This window comes from Pelobates fuscus, chromosome 7, assembly GCF_036172605.1.
Source record: "Pelobates fuscus isolate aPelFus1 chromosome 7, aPelFus1.pri, whole genome shotgun sequence".
NCBI classification, from domain to species: domain Eukaryota; kingdom Metazoa; phylum Chordata; class Amphibia; order Anura; family Pelobatidae; genus Pelobates; species Pelobates fuscus.
In genome coordinates, this window is record NC_086323.1 from 210,452,266 (window position 1) to 210,475,107 (window position 22,842).

The 22,842-nt window shown below is 43.1% G+C and overlaps 1 pseudogene; it reads left to right on the plus strand.

The window, feature by feature from the left end:
• Positions 1–1,031: 1,031 nt before the first annotated feature.
• The window catches only part of LOC134569316 (oocyte zinc finger protein XlCOF7.1-like), a 39,349-nt pseudogene continuing 17,538 nt past the window's right edge, over positions 1,032–22,842 (plus strand).

A 22,842-nucleotide genomic window follows, 5' to 3' on the forward strand; every position in this document is an offset into this window, starting at 1 on the left:
CCTCTGCCTGTGATATGATTACTGAACACAATGGGTAATCTCATTATCACAGGCAGAGGAATACAGTTTTATAAAACATATCACAGGGACCCCAAAACATGCCCAGGAATGAGAATTAGCCCCATGATGGCATACCATTTGCAAAAGAAGACAACCCAAGGTATTGCAGATGGCATATGTCCAGTCTTTTTTAGTAGCCACTTAGTCACAAACGCTGGCCAAAATTAGTGTTCAATTTAGTTTTTTACTTTTTTCACACACAAACAAATATGAACGCTAACTTTGGCCAGTGTTTGTGACTAAGTGGCTACTAAAAAAGTCTGGACATATACCCCATATTGAATACCCTGGGTTGTCTACTTTAAAAAAATGATTTTGGTGTGAGGTGTGATTCAGAGGTTTCTGAGAGATAATAGTGTTACCATGTCACTATTGATACATTTTTGAAATAAATATTTTGAAACAGCAATTTCCTACTTGTACTTATAGCCCTATAACATGCAAAAAACAAACAAACAAACATGTAAACACTGGGTGTTTAAACTCAGGACAAAATCTGGGATCTATTTAGCATTTCTTTTCATTAGCTTTTGTAGATAAGTAAAAGATTTTTCAAGCAAAACTCAAAAAAGATGTTTTTTTTAATTTTTCACAATATTTTATTATTTTTTTGAAAGTAAATTATATGACATGATAGAAATAATGGTATGTACAGAAGCCCTTTTTGTTGTGAAAAAAACAATATATAACTTGTATGGGAACAGTAAATGAGAGAGCGGAAATTTACAGCTAAACACAAACACCACAAAAGTGTTAAAACTGCTCTGGTCCTTAACGTACAACATGGCCGAAACAGGCCGGTCCTGAAGGGGTTAAACAAATATGAAGCCTCCAGTCATGTTATAAAATCAGAGTGTGCAGACTTTGTATTCCATACCTCCTCTGTTCTGATATTACCCACCCCCCATCTCCACCCCCCTCCTGCTGAGCTAAAGCCCATTTGCTTTCTGTCCTGTCTAAATTCTGTAGGTTTCTATGTCCCTCCCCCCCACCACTACTTAAAATCTCCTCCAACCCTCTAGCCATCCTGCCCCCCAGCCCTGCAGACCCTCTCCCATTTAGGTTCTATCTATCACGGCTATAAAGATTGTACCCAGTCCAGTGCCCCAATAACGCCCAAACCCTCCTTCCTGCACCAAGACTTAAGCCACGCATTGACCCCTCTAATCTACCCCTGCACGACACAGGTAATATCTCAGAATACCACCTTGGGGTATTGTGTATTGTATGACTGTCTCTGTATTGTACCCAGCTCTGTGTATTGTATGGCTGTCTCTGTATTGTACTCAGCTCTGTATATTGTATGGCAGTCTCTGTATTGTACCCAGCTCTGTGTGTTGTAAGGCAGTCTCTGTATTGTACCCAGCTCTGTGTATTGTATGGCAGTCTCTGTATTGTATCCAGCTCTGAGTATTGTATCCAGCTCTGTGTATTGTATGGCAGTCTCTGTATTGTACCCAGCTCTGTGTATTGTATGGCAGTCTCTGTATTGTACCCAGCTCTGTGTATTGTATGACAGTCTCTGTATTGTATCCAGCTCTGTGTATTGTACCCAGCTCTGTGTATTGTATGACAGTCTCTGTATTGTACCCAGCTCTGTGTATTGTATGACAGTCTCTGTATTGTACCCAGCTCTGTATATTGTATGGCAGTCTCTGTATTGTACCCAGCTCTGTGTATTGTATGGCAGTCTCTGTATTGTACCCAGCTCTGTGTATTGTATGGCAGTCTCTGTATTGTACCCAGCTCTGTGTATTGTATGGCAGTCTCTGTATTGTACCCAGCTCTGTGTATTGTATGGCAGTCTCTGTATTGTACCCAGCTCTGTGTATTGTATGGCAGTCTCTGTATTGTATCCAGCTCTGTATATTGTATGGCAGTCTCTGTATTGTACCCAGCTCTGTGTATTGTATGGCAGTCTCTGTATTGTACCCAGCTCTGTGTATTGTATGGCAGTCTCTGTATTGTACCCAGCTCTGTGTATTGTATGGCAGTCTCTGTATTGTACCCAGCTCTGTGTATTGTATGGCAGTTTCTGTATTGTATCCAGCTCTGTGTATTGTATGGCAGTCTGTGTATTGTATCCAGCTCTGTGTATTGTATGACAGTCTCTGTATTGTACCCAGCTCTGTGTATTGTATGGCAGTCTCTGTATTGTACCCAGCTCTGTGTATTGTATGGCAGTCTCTGTATTGTACCTAGCTCTGTGTATTGTATAACAATCTCTGTATTGTACCCAGCTCTGTGTATTGTATGGCAATCTCTGTATTGTACCCAGCTCTGTGTATTGTATGGCAGTCTCTGTATTGTACCCAGCTCTGTGTATTGTATGGCAGTCTCTGTATTGTATCCAGCTCTGTGTATTGTATGGCAGTCTCTGTATTGTATCCAGCTCTGTCTATTGTATGGCAGTCTCTGTATTGTACCCAGCTCTGTGTATTGTATGGCAGTCTCTGTATTGTACCCAGCTCTGTGTATTGTATGGCAGTCTCTGTATTGTACCCAGCTCTGTGTATTGTATGGCAGTCTCTGTATTGTACCCAGCTCTGTGTATTGTATGGCAGTCTCTGCATTGTACCCAGCTCTGTGTATTGTATGGCAGTCTCTGCATTGTACCCAGCTCTGTGTATTGTATCCAGCTCTGTGTATTGTATGGCAGTCTCTGTATTGTACCCAGCTCTGTGTATTGTATGGCAGTCTCTGTATTGTACCCAGCTCTGTGTATTGTATGGCAGTCTCTGTATTGTACCCAGTTCTGTGTAGTGTATGGCAGACTCTGTATTGTATCCAGCTCTGTGTATTGTATGGCGCTCTGTGTATTGTATGGCAGGCTCTGTATTGTATCCAGCTCTGTGTATTGTATGGCAGGCTCTGTATTGTACCCAGCTCTGTGTATTGTATGGCGCTCTGTGTATTGTATGGCAGGCTCTGTATTGTATCCAGCTCTGTGTATTGTATGGCAGGCTCTGTATTGTATCCAGCTCTGTGTATTGTATGGCAGGCTCTGTATTGTATCCAGCTCTGTGTATTGTATGGCAGTCTCTGTATTGTACCCAGCTCTGTGTATTGTATGGCAGTCTCTGTATTGTATCCAGCTCTGTGTATTGTATGGCAGTCTCTGTATTGTACCCAGCTCTGTGTATTGTATGGCAGTCTCTGTATTGTACCCAGCTCTGTGTATTGTATGGCAGTCTCTGTATTGTACCCAGCTCTGTGTATTGTATGGCAGTCTCTGTATTGTACCTAGCGCTGTGTATTGTATGGCAGTCTCTGTATTGTACCCAGCTCTGTGTATTGTATGGCAGTCTCTGTATTGTATCCAGCTATGTGTATTGTATGGCAGTCTGTGTATTGTATCCAGCTCTGTGTATTGTATGGCAGTCTCTGTATTGTATCCAGCTCTGTGTATTGTATGGCAGTCTCTGTATTGTACCCAGCTCTGTGTATTGTATGGCAGTCTCTGTATTGTACCCAGCTCTGTGTATTGTATGGCAGTCTCTGTATTGTACCCAGCTCTGTGTATTGTATGGCAGTCTCTGTATTGTACCCAGCTCTGTGTATTGTATGGCAGTTTCTGTATTGTATCCAGCTCTGTGTATTGTATGGCAGTCTGTGTATTGTATCCAGCTCTGTGTATTGTATGACAGTCTCTGTATTGTACCCAGCTCTGTGTATTGTATGGCAGTCTGTGTATTGTACCCAGCTCTGTGTATTGTATGGCAGTCTCTGTATTGTATGGCAGTCTCTGTATTGTACCCAGCTCTGTGTATTGTATGGCAGTCTCTGTATTGTACCCAGCTCTGTGTATTGTATGGCAGTCTCTGTATTGTATCCAGCTCTGTGTATTGTATGGCAGTCTCTGTATTGTACCCAGCTCTGTGTATTGTATGGCGCTCTGTGTATTGTATGGCAGTCTCTGTATTGTATCCAGCTCTGTGTATTGTATGGCAGTCTCTGTATTGTATCCAGCTCTGTGTATTGTATGGCAGTCTCTGTATTGTATCCAGCTCTGTGTATTGTATGGCAGTCTCTGTATTGTATCCAGCTCTGTGTATTGTATGGCAGTCTCTGTATTGTATCCAGCTCTGTGTATTGTATGGCAGTCTCTGTATTGTATCCAGCTCTGTGTATTGTACGGCAGTCTCTGTATTGTACCCAGCTCTGTGTATTGTATGGCAGTCTCTGTATTGTATCCAGCTCTGTGTATTGTATGGCAGTCTCTGTATTGTATCCAGCTCTGTGTATTGTATGGCAGTCTCTGTATTGTATCCAGCTCTGTGTATTGTATGGCAGTCTCTGTATTGTATCCAGCTCTGTGTATTGTATGGCAGTCTGTATTGTACCCAGCTCTGTGTATTGTATGGCAGTCTCTGTATTGTATCCAGCTCTGTGAAATATATTTAATGAACTTTAAATATTTGTGTTGTATGATTGTCATGGTGATATGAATATTATAAATTTTTATTCAAATTACTTCCAGAACACTGAAACTGAGAATCCTTACCTAGTATTCTATTGGTAACAGACTTTCTTTGTATAGGAATGGTTACCACATGGTTCTCGTTAAGAATGATGGATGAAGGCCTGTTTATAGTAGCCTTTGACCTAAGCTTTGCTAGCCAGACTCCCGGTGGATTACCAAGGCTCCGATTTCTAAAGGCATTTATTCAGTTAACCATGTATATACAGGTGATACTCAAAAAATTAGAATATCGTGCAAAGGTTCATTTATTTCAGTAATGCAACGTAAAAGGGGAAACTAATATATGAGATAGACGCATAACATGCAAAGCAAGATAGTTCAAGCTGTGATTTGTCATAAGTGCGATGATTATGGCTTTCAGCTCATGAAAACCCCAAATCCTACTGCCGGGAGCAACCGGGTCCTCTCCTGCCTCCCTCCCCAGCCGGCGGCTACATCTTAGTGCCTCTGGGCCAGTGAGGGAGATCTTTGATCTGTCCACCGGCCCATGAAGGCACACAGCAGGGCCGGCGCTCGGATAGTGCTGGCCCTGCAGGGGCTGACAGGGGAGATTCTGTGATCTCCTCCGCCGGCCTCGGCCCACGCCCATCAGTATGCCCGATGGCCAGTCCGAGCCTGGTACGCAGAACTAGAGACTTATCTCCAAAAGGATATTGATACCTTAGAGAGAGTTCAGAGAAGGGCTACTAAACTGGTCCATGGATTGCAGGATAAAACTTACCAGGAAAGGTTAAAGGATCTTAACATGTATAGCTTGGAGGAAAGACGAGACAGGGGGGATATGATAGAAACATTTAAATACATAAAGGGAATCAACACCGTAAAGGAGGAGACTATATTTAAAAGAGGAAAAACTACCACAACAAGAGGACATAGTCTTAAATTAGAGGGACAAAGGTTTAAAAATAATATGAGGAATTATTACTTTACTTAGAGGGTAGTGGATGCATGGAATAGCCTTCCAGCTGAAGTGGTAGAGGTTAACACAGTAAAGGAGTTTAAGCATGCGTGGGATAGGCATAAGGCTATCCTAACTATAAGATAAGGCCAGGGACTAATGAAAGTATTTAGAAAATTGGGCAGACTAGATGGGCCGAATGGTTCTTATCTGCCATCACATTCTATATTGCATGGCAGCAGAGGGGTGCACTATACCTGTAGTGGAGCGGAGCTCTCTGCTATGGCCCCCCTGTAGAGCAAGCATGTCAAACTCAAAGTCTAGCACGGGCTACATAAACAAGGTTTACATTTATGTGGGCCGCAAAAAAAACAAACCTTTAAATTTTCATAGAAACATAGTTTTATTGTGAAAATTACAGTATTAAAAAAAAAATGGCAACCCCTCTACAGCACCCCCTATACTGAATCTCAGTCCCAATCCCCCCCCCCTACACTAAATCCCACTCCTTCCCCTCTACTAAATCCCAGCGCCACCCTCTAGCCAAAAAAAAAGCAGACTCCACTCCACATTGCCGCTGCCAGTATGCGACTCTGGAGTCCGGCCTCTGGTATACCCCAAATGGCACCGTCCACACCCTGTGCCAAATCTGATCCTCCCGCTACTTCTTGAAACCCTGTGAAGGTGGAGCACGTTGATGTCACGTTGGAATGTGACGTGGCATTGCGTGCCTCCATGCATGTCCAGTCACAGCCAATGCAACACTGACCAACACACACACACATTCTTGCACACACATTTTCTTTATTGCTCCCTACCTTTTGGAGCCGATGTGGGGCCTCTCCCTGGCATCCAGTGGGGATCTTCTATCTGCTCCTCACTGCTCCCTCGCATGGTTTAGTGATGCTGGGTGCCAGAATATGACGTAATATTCCGGCGCCCGGCTTCACTACAGACGGCGCACGCGAGGGAGCAGTGAGGAGCAGGAAGACTGAGCTCCCTTGCTGGCCCTCCTCCCCGGCCGGTTAAGTTTTAGCAATGTGGGGAAAGCAGGTACCTACTCTGATTGGAACACTAGGCATGTACTCATGCGGCCCGCAAGTTTGACATGCCTGCTGTAGAGGCATCGGGTCTCGCACCACTCGCAGTTCCTATGTTACCAATGCAATTTTAAGCTTGATTGACATATGCCTCATGATCTTCCTAGGCTTTGTCTGTGCTGTTGCACTGTGTATATATCTCATATTGTCAGTAACCATACTTAGCCACTACTTCTATGATGTTCCCTTGGCTTTATCGTGTTATCTCTTGTCTCTATCCCTTAAAATTGTGCTGATATTATGATTGCCACACTGTCTTGTTATGTATTTTACTGATCTTGGCTCAATGCAAGCCTGTTTGTTATCTGAGCAGAACAAAACTATTGACAAAAACAAATTGTGACCGAATGTGTCCAGAAGGATGCACGTTCGCACAATATCGTTCTCTGGCTTTTTACTAGCAAATGATCATTTTAAGTACGAATATTCCATGGCCGTGCTAGCAGCCAGCGGGGTAATGGCTAGCCAGTAACTGCATTTATTAGTTAAAAAACAAGTGAGCCTATGGGGGTCAATATCATAACATGTTGTAAATCCTCCCTCATGCGTCAGGTAGGTCATATCTACCAAATAGTGAGCAATCACTGGCTGTATTTCTAATCTAGCAACTCCATGTAAAATAAGGGGACCTGCCTCCCCCCGTACCCTTACCCATTACTGAATGATGTCGATAATCAAATGAAAGGTACATAAAACAACATGCCAATTTCTTTTTTTTAAGGTTTGTGTTTATTACAAAATCTTTGCCTAAAAAGCAGACTCTGAGAAAGCAGCTGTCAAGCTCTATTCGGTAAGTTGAATAGCTTTTTATTTTGTTTGTCTGTGATGTGTGTGTATCTCTATTCGTATCTCTATTCGTATCTCTATTCGTATCTCTATTCGTATCTCTATTCGTATCTCTATTCGTATCTCTATTCGTATCTCTATTCGTATCTCTATTCTTAGCTCTATTCGTATCTCTATTCTTAGCTCTATTCTTAGCTCTATTCTTAGCTCTATTCTTATCTCTATTCGTATCTCTATTCGTATCTCTGTTCTTTTTTTTTTTTTTTTTTCTTTCAATTCTTTATTTTTGAAAGTGCATTTATAATTACATATGTCAGTAATACCAAAGGTTATTACAGTAGAAGATTATTGGTGACATTTTGGTAAAAAATACAAGATGCATTGCACTTTTTTTTTTAGATTAGAAATTCAAGAGTTAACAGAGACAGGCGTAGTAAAATAAAAGCAAACAATAGGTTATACATGCTGCATGGAACACTTTAGCTTGAGATAATATTACTAGGTTTGGTCATAAAATGCAAGTAAGTACCATTGTTACAGACAGGCTTGTTATGCCCCAGAAGCAAGTAGAGCCTATAATGCATATAAACATGGTGAGGGCACTTGATGGGACTTGCATATTTTGTTTAAATGGTTAGTTACTCATGGGTTAACGTTTGCTGGAGCTGGCTATTTGCTTTTGCCATTGCTATTGCCAAGAGCGTAACAGGTTGGACTGTGCTATCACATGCTGCAGAAACTACAAGAAGGTAAGCTTAGGTTGAACTATGGGTTAAGTTAAGCTTAGTGCTTATGGTTAATAGGTTAACCCTTTCAGGGGACCTATGTCATGGCGTTGGATTGGATATTTTAGGGACCGTGTCTACATTTTAAACTTAACTTTGCAGTCCAGTATTGAAGAGCTATCATATACTTAGAGTCCTGAGAGCACTTGCTTGTGATGTAGGAACACCCCAGCAGCAGGCAGTTGTATACCCAGACTCCATGGAAGGATGTTAAGCAGGCTCTGCACCCTCAGTGAGGGCAGAGCTGTTTTCTCAAGTCCTCTCTGCCTGGGGTCTGTAGTGTGGATGTGTAAGGCTGGTATGTCCCCCTGTGATAAGGAGTTTGCCTTTGCCGCTATCCTCCAGCCGTTGGTGTCCTCCCCTTGCAGTCTGGCTGTGGAGGGTCGCTGTGCTGTTGTGGAGGCGTTGCGGGCCAGATCCGTGGGACGGAGCGATGAAGTGCACTCTGTGTAAGTCTTCTGGAGGGGTTGTCTGATGGGTCTGGGTAGCTGGGTCTGTGCTTTGTGTGACTTTTGTGTCAGCTTGTAGCCGCTCCCGCCTTTTCGCCGTGTGTGGACTCAGGGCCTTGGTAGCTGTTTAGCCAGGCAGAGACTGAGGCTGTGTGTCAATGTGTATTGGGCTGCTCCATGCAGGTATGCAGGGCCTGCATGGATTTGGAGGGGATTGCATCCTCTTGGGAGCCAGAGGTAACAGTGTGGGTCAGCAGGGTCACTGTGCCTCCATTTTAGATGTGGCTCCCGGTCTGTTCTTCGTTTTGGCGGCCGGTTGGGGCCCCGAGAGCTCCGGTAAAGCAGGGGCTGCAGGGCGTACAGGGTGTGGGCCAGGATCACCCCCACCGGCCCAGGGGGGGAGGGCAGGGCCCGGTCCTCCCAGCTGAGGGAGTCTGGCTGGATATCATCGGGCAGGATAGCGGGCGGCGGCCGTCCGCCTCACTCACCGCCTGAGTAGGCCTCATCCGAAAGGAACGATGCATATCTTTCCGAGGGACTAGAACATTAACTGCAAGCCTCTCCCCGGGTCCAGTGTCTCCTCATGTGCCGGCCCACCGCGGTAGGTCGTCAGGTAGGTCCAAAAGTGCCTTATTGTGGGCTAATAAGTCGAAAGTTGCTGGAGCTGTTGTGCCATGCGGCCGGCCAGCATGGCGGTCAGGCCCCGCCCCCTCGTATCTCTGTTCGTATCTCTGTTCTTATCTCTGTTCTTATCTCTGTTCTTGTCTCTGTTCTTATCTCTGTTCTTGTTTCTGTTCTTGTCTCTGTTCTTGTCTCTGTTCTTATCTCTAGTCGTATCTCTGTTCTTATCTCTATCGCTATTCTTATCTCTATCTCTATTCTTATCTCTATCTCTATTCTTATCTCTATCTCTCTTCTTATCTCTATCTCTATTCTTATCTCTAGCTCTCTTCTTATCTCTATCTCTATTCTTATCTCTATTCATATCTCTACTCTTATCTCTATTCATATCTCTATTCTTATCTCTATTCTTATCTCTATTCTTATCTCTATTCCTTATCTCTATTCCTTATCTCTATTCCTTATCTCTTTCGTTCTTATCTCTTTCGTTCTTATCTCTTTCGTTCTTATCTCTTTATTTCTTATCTCTTTATTTATTATCTCTTTATTTATTATCTCTTTATTTATTATCTCTTTATTTCTTATCTCTTATCAATAAGATGGCACAAATGGGAGAAGGATCTTAGTACATGCAGCAACCAACAAAAACAAATCCTGGTAAAACGATTTGAACATAAAATAACTTACAGTAGTGATGGTGCGCAATAACAAAAATCGTATTCACTATGGACCTCTTATAGAGAGTGAAAGTAACCCTGTGTACATGAAATGAGGTGTATACAGAGTGGAAATATTATAAATAATTGAAAAACAAACAGTGGTTGTGGTGAAACAAAGCCCAATCTGATGGTATACTTGCAAACATGGAAATCACTCTGACACCTATTAAGGAGACAAAAACAGAATAAGTAATTCACTTATAAATATATAGAATAAAGCAAACAGAGGTGCCTTTTAGGTGTTACATTCACAAAATTGGAGTGGTAAAAGCACCACTCGTTGCTATAGCACTCAGGGAGGATCAGCCCCTAGAGTGCGTGGGATCCGGGAAAAGAAGCTTGCAATCCGGATCTCAGGTAAGTATACTTTATTAATAGCAATTTAAAAACAGCAAAACTTGTTGTGGAGGTAGTTAGTCCGCTCACCAGCCTCAGGAAACCGCAAAGAAAGTTCCATATACTCATGCAATGTAAAAATCCTCCGGCTGCTGTTACCGACTGTCTCCAATTCACTTCCTGGTTCCGGGTCCGTGACGCGTTTCGCCTCGCCCACAGGGCTTTGTCAAACGGCTGATGCTTCCTCCCACTGTCCTGTGTCTTATATACACCAGTTCATGTTACCAACCATTTTAAAATCAATACAAACTTTCTCGTCAACATTACAAAGTCCAAATTAAGTCTCTTATTAGTAGCACTGCTGATCCCAGTGCTAACTGATAGAAATGGGGTCTCAGATATTCAAAACTATGAATATAAAAACGATTCCTTTTTTATAAAGTGGCAGCATACATTTTCATAATCCCACTAAAAATCCACCTAGAAACCTGATTTAGGGACAGACAACATATATAACCCTAAATAAATGAGGGTGTTTAACATTTGGAAAACCTCTTTCATATAACATACATACACACATAAACCGATTTTTCACATATATCGGTGGGCAATAAGAAACTCTAAAAAAAATTATTTTATTCAATTAGCAGTATGAATTTAAGTAAATATATACATTTACAATTCTAAATAAAAAAGACAATTTCTTTTCTTAAAGTGGCAGCACACATTCTCATAATACCACAAAAAATCCATCTAAAAACCTGATTAGAGAACAAAAAACATATACACCCCTACATAAATGGGGGTATTTACCACTTTGAAACTTTATTTCATGGCAGCTCGTTTGTTTAGAAAAAAAGAGAAAAAGAAACAACTACTTTTAAAAATACTTAAAACTTGATAAAAGGGGTATATTGCCTAAACCAAATTTTGCACATATTTCTATATGTAATAAGAAATTCCAAAAAAACCATTTTTGCTTAATTAGCATCGTGAATATAAATAAATATGTTCACGATGTAACAATCAGTAAAAACTATACACTACATAAAAAAATATAATAAAAAACAAATCCTCATATATCATGAAAAAAAAAAAGCACAATTTAAGATCACAAATATAAAAACATAAACATTTTAAAATACTACAGAAAATTGTAAAGTTCAAAATCTTTGTTAAGACCGGATGGAGTTAGTGTTTCCATTTGAAAGATCCATCTCATCTCCTCCTGTCCGATCTTACGAATAAAATCACCTCCCCTCCAGTCCCGCTGTACCTTCTTAATGCCTATGAACTCTAGTCCCCGTGGATCCTGTCCATGCACTTTCTTAAAATGTTCTGAGACACTATGACTTTCTAATCCTTTTCTAATGTTATAAATATGTTCTCTTATCCTTATGTGGAGTGGACGGGTCGTCCTTCGCACATACTCCAGTCTACATGGACATTTCAACAAATAGATCACATTATTGCTGTGACAAGTGATGTGCTCTTTAATCTTGAATTCTCTTTGCGTTCTCTCTGACCTTAATTTTTCTACTTTGCTCTCTTTAATATTCCCCATATTCCTACCGGCAAGACACATCTTGCATCTGTAGAAACCGATGGGGTGTCCTAGGAAATTCTCCGTTACTCTCTTAGGCTTTTCTCTCAAGTAACTTTGTACAAGATTGCTTCTTAAACTCGGAGCCCCCCTAAAGGTAATTTTGGGTTTGGACGGGAGTAGCCCACTTAAGTCTTTGTCTGTTTTTAATATTGGCCAGAATCTGTTGATAGTTTTTATCAAATATTTATGCTGATTATTAAAATCAAAGACTAACACTTCATTAAAACTTTCCTGGTTCATATTTTTCACTTTTTCTTTTTGAATTAGATCGATTTGTGCAATTGGTTTCACCTCGTTAAAAGCTTTTTTTAGGATATCGTCTGGATAGGATTTTTCCCTAAATTTCTGTAGAAGGTCTTCAGCCTGCTGATCAAACACTTTTTCCTCTGTACAATTCCATTTCAACCTAAGTAGTTGGCCCTTGGGTATGTTTTTAAGCCATGGCGAATAGTGCCCACTGTGATATGAAACATAGCCATTCACATCAACTTTTTTTTTTTAAAAAGTCTGTGTTTTCAGGACCCCATTTTCTACGTATATTTTGAGATATAAAAAGTCAATACATATAGTGCTGATATTACTTGTAAGGCGTATGACCCAAGTATTATTATTCAGGTATTCTAAAAAATCTCTAAAATTGTCTTCTGTGCCTTCCCAAAATTAAAATCATATCATCAATATAACAGCCATAGGCCCGCACCCGCGCAGTCCAGCTATGTTCATTATTAACGGATCACTTGGCACCCTGACTGGGTACCTCCGTTATTGGATGTTCCTAGCCTTCCTGAGGGCTCCAAGGACTCCAGCAGACACCATACCCACCGTAGACTCCTTCCGAGAGCAAGACAGGAACAAGCTCTTAAAAGAGCTTAGAAGTGATTATCCAAGGGAACATGCAGAGTATAGCAATCCCTTATAGTGATACATCAATTCCCCCAATAAGAGACTGGACTCTAGATTGAGGGTGAAGAAGAACTGTCTGTACTGGCACATACAGCCTCTTTTATTCACATTTTACACACATAATACTGCCCACAGGGTTTTGCAGAACAACCAATCAATACGTACAATACACTCAGACACTCCCACACAAAATCCTCCCCTCTGCCTGTGATATAATTACTGAACACAATGGTCTAACTTAATTATCAGGCAGGAAAATACACAGTTTTACACAATATTCATAACTCTAAAAGTATACATCACATTCACATAAAACTTACATTTTCAGAATCGGCATACTCAAAATACAATAAAATACGTAAAAATATATAACTGTGCAGCTACTGCATAAAACAGGTACATTCAACATATCCCCAGATAGCTTAGGTCTGAGCGCACATTATTACTGAATGGCGCTCAGATCACATACATACAATTCAATTGCCATGGAGCCAAAGTATTTCACATAGTCTTTCGTTATACGAATGGGCTCCATGGCATAGCTATCTGGGGTAACACTGCTCCAAAGTAGTTTAAGGGCCAGGAACATCAATATAAACATCCATTAAGCCCAAATCAGTTCCTAGAAGGGCAATACATCCCAGGGCCATAGTCGCAGGGCAGGAGGCTGGCAAACAGGACCCTCCAAAAAACAAGTGGCGAGGTTACTTTCGCCACAATTATAAATAAAAGAATTCTCCCAGTGGGCCATAAAAATATTTGCATAGCTGGGTGCGTAAGTGCTGCCCATCGCTGTCCCTCTTTTCTGTAAATAAAAAGAAGAGTCAAACCAGAAGTAATTGTTATTCAGAGTCCATCAATTTGTGCAGATAAGAATGTCTGATCTTGTTCTAAGAAATACTTGACTGCTGCACATCCTATATCATGTGGCATACATGTATATAGAGAAGTGACATCACAGGTTACCAGGCAATATCCCTCCTTCCATTCAAAGTCCTTCAGCATCCTCGGGACGTCTGTTGTATCCTTCAGAAAGGACTTTGTTTTAAAAACTACAAAGAAATCAAGGGGTATTGGCGCTATTAATTATCACAAATATAAAATTGCTGGTGCAGTGAAAAGTGAATCCCACAACACTTAGAGATAAATAATAAAACAATAGAATAAATACTGCACCAGTCAACGAAATGACAATTCGGGATCAATCTAAAAAACACAAATGACATCACATAGTGCAAAATATATATATATAATGATAGACCCCTTATGTAGAGTAAAACTCACAGGATTTAGAGCCGTCCCAGGCTCTATATAATTAGCAGAAGGGAGCCGAAAAAGGCTAAAACAATATCCTTGAGGAGAGCAGCACAGGATACAAAGTGCAGAATCCAAAATGTATTGAACAAATAAACAATTAAAACAGGGTCAATAAGCAGTGTATAAATAGTAAAATATACCAGGCACAAAGCCTAAATAAAACACTGTAGAGTAAATAAGAAAAAGTCCCAGATACAAGACTTTGGTCCAGCAGCAAACGCGTTTCAACTCCAGCAGGATCATTGTCATTTCGTTTACTGGTGCAGTATTTATTCTATTGTTTTATTGTTTTAAAAACCACTGGTTGGAGAGAGGAATCAATATATTTCGATAAATTGTTAGAGATTGAGCCAATCCCCAAGACAATCGGTCTTCCTGGTGGGTTATGGAGATCCTTATGCACCTTTGGTAGAATGTAAAAAAACTGGGGTCCTGGGTGATTCAACATAAAAAAATTCATATTCCTTTTGTTTCAGGATACACACCAGTTTACCTCTATCCAAAAGTGCTGTTAAAGGGACACTATAGTCACCTGAACAACTTTAGCTTAATGAAGCAGTTTTGGTGTATAGAACATGCCCCTGCAGCCTCACTGCTCAATCCTCTGCCATTTAGGAGTTAAATCCCTTTGTTTATGAACCCTAGTCACACCTCCCTGCATGTGACTTGCACAGCCTTCCTTAAACACTTCCTGTAAAGAGAGCCCTATTTAGGCTTTCTTTATTGCAAGTTCTGTTTAATTAAGATTTTCTTATCCCCTGCTATGTTAAAAGCTTGCTAGACTCTGCAAGAGCCTCCTGTATGTGATTTAAAGTTCAATTTAGAGATTGAGATTGAGATACAATTAATTAAAGGGACACTATAGTCACCTATAGTTACCTAAATTACTTTAGCTAAATAAAGCAGTTTTAGTGTATAGATCATTCCCCTGCAATTTCACTGCTCAATTCACTGTCATTTAGGAGTTAAATCACTTTGTTTCTGTTTATGCAGCCCTAGCCACACCTCCCCTGGCTATGATTGACAGAGCATGCATGAAAAAAACAACTGGGTTCACTTTCAAACAGATGTGAGTGATAATCTACATAATAGCTTGAGTCTCTGCCCCGTAGATCCGGTGAGCCTCCATGGGAGTGGCGTGGGTGGCCAGTAATGGTAGCGGATTCGGTAACCGTTGGGTAGCGCCGGTCTCAGGGGGCCAAGGAGTCAGCCGATGCACTCAGTGGGCCACGTTTTGTAGTCTCCGTCCAGGCCGGCTATGGGATGCGCGTGGTGGATCGAGCCTCTGAGGGCTCCATTTCTGTTTGCCGGGCGGAGGTGAGGCGAAGAAGCTCCGTGGACCCAGGCCCGTATTGAGGTCCGTTTCTCTATGCCGCTGGCCGGGGGCCCAACAATGCCCAAGTTCGTCCCCACCAAGGGAGAACAGGGTCGGGTCGCGAACTTGCATCGCCTTGCGTATAATTTGCTCCTCTGGCGTGGTTGCTGTCGGTCTATTAGTGTTTCCCTTCCCTGGAAGGCAGTTGCCGGCTGTAGTGGGTGCTGGGCGCCGCTGTGTGTTTTGTGGTTTGCGGTCATTATGTGTCTTCTGGCTCTGAACTTTTGTTTGGGGTTCCCATTTGGGATTTGTTGCTTTTACCGCCAGCTTCGCCCAAAAAGCCTCCAGGATAGCATCAAGACTTGACTCCAGGGTCCCCCGGGCCACTGGTCTGCAGTGTGTGATTACACGCTTTGTTTGGTTGTGGCAGGTGAGTGCGCCTGGCCTTTTGTGTGTCAAGTTGCTTTTCGAGGATTCGCTTTGTGATTTGTTCGGGTCCAACCACTCCGTTGGCAGTGGAGTGTGGGTCTGGGCTGGGGGAGGGGAGGGGGAACGGGACTCTGTGTGGTCTTGCTGGGGTAAGAGACAGAGGACGGGAGGTCAGCCGCTTCTTCCGCCCAGGGTCCTCTCTAGGCCGCAACCACTCTGCTTGGTTGTTGGCAGTTGGCATCCCGGTTTTCCGTGCTGGAACGCTACAGCCGCTGTCTTCAGCAATTAAAAATTACATTTGTGGGTCGATTTTGTGAGCGGCAGGAGTCTCTGTTCCATGCTTGGTCAAGTACTATGCTAGGGAGCTCCTGCAAGTTGTGACCCTCCGCCATGCTGGTCAGGCCCCGCCCCCCCAACTCCTCTTTTGCACCCCATTCCCCCACTATAGCCCCTAACTCCCCTGTTACACCCCATGCCCTCATTACAGTCCTTACCTCCCCACTACAGCCTCTTTCTTCCAATTGCACCCTATATCCTCCCCACTACAGCCTCTTTCCCTAATTGCAGCAATCCACAAACTTAAGCCCCTAACCCTCCTAAAACAGCCCTTATGCACCACTACTATTGTAGCGGAGAACTGGTCTCTCACAGACTATTTCCGCTGGTAATCCAAGTGAGGCTCAGGAACAAATAGTAAAACCCAACAGAATAGTATCCACAGCGAATAAAGCAATCCAAGGATATCCCATCACCTTTCCCAATGACTGGACGACACACAGTATCAGGAGCAGAACTGATCTTTTATTCCACATACCCTGCTTTTATGCATCTCTCCCATGCAAGGGAGATACCCACAATAATTAGTACAATAACCAGATACACGTTACCTCCCACACATCTCCTCCCCTCAGCTTAACGGATAATTAACTTATACGGTACATACTTTTCCCCAATTCCTGGATGTTCCCCTAAATATACCAGATACACCCCTAAATGTGGTATCCCCTGGTAGCCCTGATCTGGGTGAGCAACATATTTAAAAATCACCCAGATCGGACCAGGGGTTCGGGACCGCACAGGCAGCAATAGCCAAAATCAGTTCCATACAGTTTGGCCTTGCGGTTGGTTGTTCGTGAGTAAAAAGTCCCCAAAATCCTTGCCAGCCAGGGCTGAGCTGGCATTCGTATGAATCCCCTAGTTAGTGGGATTCATTTAGCCGAACGGCGGGTTGTTTGTGTGTTTCAGTCGGCAGTTATGGAGCTCTGGATGTCTTAGCGTTGTTCGCGTAGTCGAGTGTCTGATTTGGGTTCCAGACACTCGACAACAAAACACCACTGAGCGTGCAAATGCTAAGATGGCCGCCGCCACGTGTTCGTATGCCGAATGGCGGCCACCCAGGGAATACAGCAATGAGTTCATGCTTTTCAATTCAGATTTAATAAAATGAATGGGGAGGTAAATTGCAGACACACTTCTCTCAAGGGTGGTCTGGTTGTTCGGTATTTTATTCGTATGCCGAACTAAGTGTTTCATTGTAGTCTTTTGGGGCTTTTTAACGAACAACCAGACGGATGCTTCTGGACACAATACATCCACACGAAAGTCTTGTGGCCAAATAACACATAAAAAGGGAATATGATGGACAGCCAGAGGGTCTCTGCTACAACTATTCCAAACCCCCATTTACTCATACCCCCCCACTACAGCCTCTAACCCCTCAATTAGAGTCTCTATCACCCCACTACAACCCATTACCAGTGCCCCTCCAGAGATTATGTTTTGGATTTGTTCCTGCCCTGTCAGCCACTCCAGGTAGACACTGGGCAGATGGAAATGCTAGCAGAATGCTTGGTTGTATAGGGAGAGGTATTAGCAGTAGAAAGAGGGAAGTGCTCATGCCATTGTACAGAACACTGTTGAGACCTCACTTGGAGTACTGTACGCAGTACTGGAGACCCTATCTTCAGAAGGATATTGATACCTTAGAGAGAGTTCAGAGAAGGGCTACTAAACTGGTTCATGGATTGCAGGATAAAACTTACCAGGAAAGGTTAAAGGATCTTAACATGTATAGCTTGGAGGAAAGACGAGACAGGGGGGATATGATAGAAACATTTAAATACATAAAGGGAACCAACACAGTAAAGGAGGAGACCATATTCAACCCCTTATTGACCAAGCCGTTTTTAAATTTTCTTACTGTTTTGGACCAGGGCTTTTTTTACATTTCTGCTGTGTTTAGCTGTAATTTTCCACTTACTCATTTACTGTAACCTCACATATTGTATACCGTTTTTCTCGCCATTAAATGGTCTTTCCAAAGATACCATTATTTTTATCATATCATATAATTTACTATAATTTATTTTATTTTTTTAATATGATGAACAAATTCAAACAATTTTTTTTTAGAACTTTGACCCCCAAAATCTGTTACACATCTACAACCACCAAAAGCCACCCATACTAAATAGTTTCTACATTTTGTCCTGAGTTTAAAAATGCCCAATGTTAACATGTTCTTAGCTCGATTTGCAAGTTATAGGGCTATACCTTCAAGTAGCACTTTGCTATTTCCAAACCAATTTGTTTTCAAAATTAATGCAAGTTACATTGTAACACTGATATCTGTCAGGAATCCCTGAATAACCCTACACATGTATATATTTTTTAAAAGAAGATAACCTAAGGTATTAAACCTGGGGTATTTTGAATCTTTTCATGCAACCATTTTACCACCAGTCTATGCCAAATGTAAACAAAAACAATTGGTGTTTTATTTTGACACATATAGCAATTTAAGAATACATGTACTGCCAAAGAACACCCCAATAAGTGTTCAGCAACATCTCCTGAGTACAGCGATACCACCCACGTATAGGTGTGCCGGGTTCTCTGGGGGCTAAAATACCTTATTTGGAGGGTGTGCATTCCAGTTTTCCAACTTGGAATTTTCAGTCATCAAGCACCCATGTCCCATTTGGGACATTTTTGAAGCTGGACAATATAATTTACCCCCATAAAACCATATATTTTTTAAAAGTAGACACCCTAGGGCAGTGATGGCGAACCGGTGGCAAGCCGGGCCCTCACTGTGGGCACGCGCCCATAGGTTCACCATCCATGCAGAGTAGGCACCTGTCTGTCCAAAATGGCAGGCGCTTACTCTGCTTCCAGGTCAGGTGGACAGGAGGAGGGCTCTAGGAAGCAGCTCTCCTGTCCTCCCGCGCGATGCTGTGTGGAGCGTTGCTGCGCGTTACCATGGCAACGCTCCACACAGCATCGCGCGGGAGGACAGGACAGCTGCTTCAAAGAAACATACTAACCACCACCGGACCACCAGGGATTGATGTGTCCCCTCCTCCTCCTTCACCAAAGGGGGGGGGGGGGGGTAAACAGGATTAATAGACCTTATTTATTTATTTTATTTGTGTATCTTTACCCCTATTCCCTATAGCACCCATACCCCCCACAGCACAGCACCCCTTCCCCCGCAGCACAGCACCCTTACCCCACAGCACCCTTACCCCACAGCACCCTTACCCCACAGCACCCTTACCCCACAGCACCCCTACCCCCACAGCACCCATATCCCCCACAGCACCCCTAGCCACCACAGCACATCACCCCTACCCCCACAGCACAGCACCTCTACCCCTCACAGCACAGCACCCCTAGCCCCCACAGCACAGCACCCCTACCCCCCCACACACACAGCACCCCTACCCCCCCACACACACAGCACCCCTACCCCCCCACACACAGCACCCCTACCCCCCCACATACATCACCCCTACCCCCTCCACACACACAGCACCCCACAGACAGACACACACAGTACTCCACACCCTTAAACACAAACACATACACGTCACCCCTCAATGCAGTATGTGTGTCTGTATTCAGCAGTCTGTGTGAGTGTATGTATTTTGCAGACTGTGTGTGTATGTTGTAACGGATCGATGGGCACCCCGACTAGGTACCTCCGTTGATGGATGCTCCTAGCGCTTCCTGAGGGTTTCCAGCACTCCAGCAGACACCATAACCACCGTAGACTCCTCCAGAGGACAAACCAGGAACAAGCTCTTAGAAGAGCTTAGCAGTGAATATAGCAAGAGAGTATGCAGAGCATAGCAATCCCTTGTAGCAGATTCCCCCAATAAGAGATGGCACTCCAAATTGAGGGTGAAGTAGAACTGAACTTTTAATCCAACACTCTGCTTTTATGCCAATTTTAGAAACATAGTACCGCCCACAGGGTTTTGAAGAACAACCAATCAATACGTACAATACAGAAAATATACAGTTTTTACCAAATATCAATAACTTCCAAAATATACATGCCATTCACATAAAACATACATTTTCAGAATCAGCACACTTGAAATATACACATACTCAAAAATCATGCAAATCCCTCCAGTAGTTCTAAAGTTAGTCGGAAGTCCTTTGTGACCGACCGCAAGCACATTTTCATGCCCAAAACGGTTCTATAGATTAGGGCTGTGCGGTCGGTCTATTTTACACTGAAAAACATGCGTTCGAATCTTCGAATGGGACTTAGTCTCTGACCGCAGTGTCGGAAGAACGTACGGGTCAGCGGTGTTCGTGGAAATGTGTAGCCGATTTCAGTTCCATGGATTTGGCTACACACACCGCTGACCGCGTGCGAATAAACAAAGATGGCCGCCCTCATGTGTTCGTTTGTCAAATGGCGGCCACTTCGACTACTTCGTCACTTCGGCTGCATTTATTTAAAGCTACAGAACTGCACCAATACAATTTAAAGGGGCAGCAAGAGTCTTTTAAAATCCAATCTTCTAAAATAGAGTCTATAACAGGCAATATCTTCCAGGGGCCATTGTCTTAAAGGGGCATTGTTCACCAAAGTCACAATGTGCCCACGCCCACAGACGGTTCTTAAAGGGTCATACACAGTCCAATAAAAGTCCATAAGCCCAAATGCTGGTTTTAAAAGGCACAATCTCCCAGGGGCCATAGTCGCAGAGCAGGAGGCGGGCAAGCACTCCCTCCAAAAACTCATAGCAAAATTTCTTACAGGGGTGAGTTTGCTACATATGTATTCAGCAGTAGGTGTGTACTCAGCAGTGTGTGTATTCAGCAATCTGTGTGTATTCAGCAGTGTATGTATTCAGCCGTCTGTGTGTGCGTGTGTGTACTCAGCAGTCTGTGTGTGTGTACTCAGCAGTGTGTGTATTGAGCAGACTGCTGAGTACACACATGTAACGGATCACCTGGCACCCCGACTGGGTACCTCCATTGAAGGATGCTCCTAGCGCTTACAGAGGGCTCCAAGCGCTCCGCAGACACCACAACCACCGCAGACCCCACGAACCGCCGCAGCTTGGTTGGGGTCTCGCCGTCTCCTACCCACCCTGGACCTACGACAAGGCTCCAGGTTCAAGTGGGTGAACCTCTCCTCCAAGAGAGTGAAGCAAGAACAGGATCTTAAAAGAGCCTAGAAGTGATTATCCAAGGGAGCATGCAGAGCATAGCAATCCCTTGTAGTGATATAGCAATTCCCCCAATAAGAGACAGGACTCTAGATTGAGGGTGAAGAAGAACTCTGATGTTTAATGGCAGGTACTCTGCTTTTATGCAGTGCTCCCCTGCAAGGGAGACACCCACAGGCAATTAGTCATTAACTAATCACATATCGGTTACATCCCACATATTCCCTCCCCTCTGCTTGGGAGATAATTGAGTTTCTTACTGTATCTCCTCAATTATCTCCAAGCTAAAACTTATACATTTGTATACATTTTTATAACTTTAAAACTATACATTCAATCGTGATAAAAACCACATATTATTAATCAGCACACTTGAAATATGAACATGCTCAAAAATCATGCAAATCCTTCCATTAGTTCAAAAGTTAGTCGGAAGTCCTTTGTGACCGACCGCAGGCACATTTTTATGCCCAAAACAGTTCCACAGATTCAGGCTGTGTGGTCGGTCTATTTCTGCTCTGAAAATAACAAAGTCCAATCCGAAGGCGGTGTTCGAATCGTCGAACGCACTCCGACATCTGTCCAAGTCTACTGTCCATGTCTACTGTGGCGAAACCAACCTCGCCACTATGAACTGGAGAAGCCTGGTTGCCCGCCTGCTGCCTTTGGACTATGGCCCTGGGAGATTGGGCCCTTTAAAAAAACGCATTCGGCCCTAACAGAGTGCATGTCACTCATTCTGGCCCTTTAAATACAGTGGGGTCATTCGGTACATGCCCTGTGTGAGCGGTGATACCCCAGATAGCTATGCCATGGAGCCTATTCATATAATGAAATACTATGGGAAAGACTTTAGCTCCATGGCAATTGAACTGTGTGAATAGGATCTGAGCGCTATTCGGTAGTTTTGTGCGCTCAGATCCCAGCTATCTGGGGATATGTGAAATGTCTGTGTGTTATGTGTAAAAGGTGACTTTATGTATTTTTAAAGTGTTTTACTGTCTTTGTGTCCCCATGTGCATAATGGAGTCTTGTCTCTGTCCTGGGAGGTAATCGGATTACTTCTCCATTGTCTCCAGGAGAGAGGGCTCTGTAAAACCGGTCTGAGCCGGAAAGCCATGCTGGCAGGGGTTTTTAAAAGATACTTTACTAACTTTTGAACCCCTGGTCTGATTCATGCCATTTTTTAATATGTTGTTCCCCTGAATGGATTGATTGTGGATATGTATTTTTATGTGAATGTGGTGTATGGTTTTAGAGTTATGAAAGTTGGGCAGAAAGTATGTTTTAACTGTATGTGTAATTGAGTTTCCTCTCAGGATAAGGGGAGGGAATATGTGGGATGTAACTGATGTGTGAGTGGTTGTTTTATACCTCCCTGTGGGCGGACCTGTATTTGTAACAACTGCAATAAAAAACAGGCTGGGTGTGCCAGCACCTCAGTTCCTGCTTAACCCTCAAAGTGAAGTGTCGTCTCATTATTGGGGGAGGATTTATTGCATGCTGTTCCAGTTTGACTGCTAGGAGTGTAAACCTATTCGTATGGTTTCCTATTCCACTG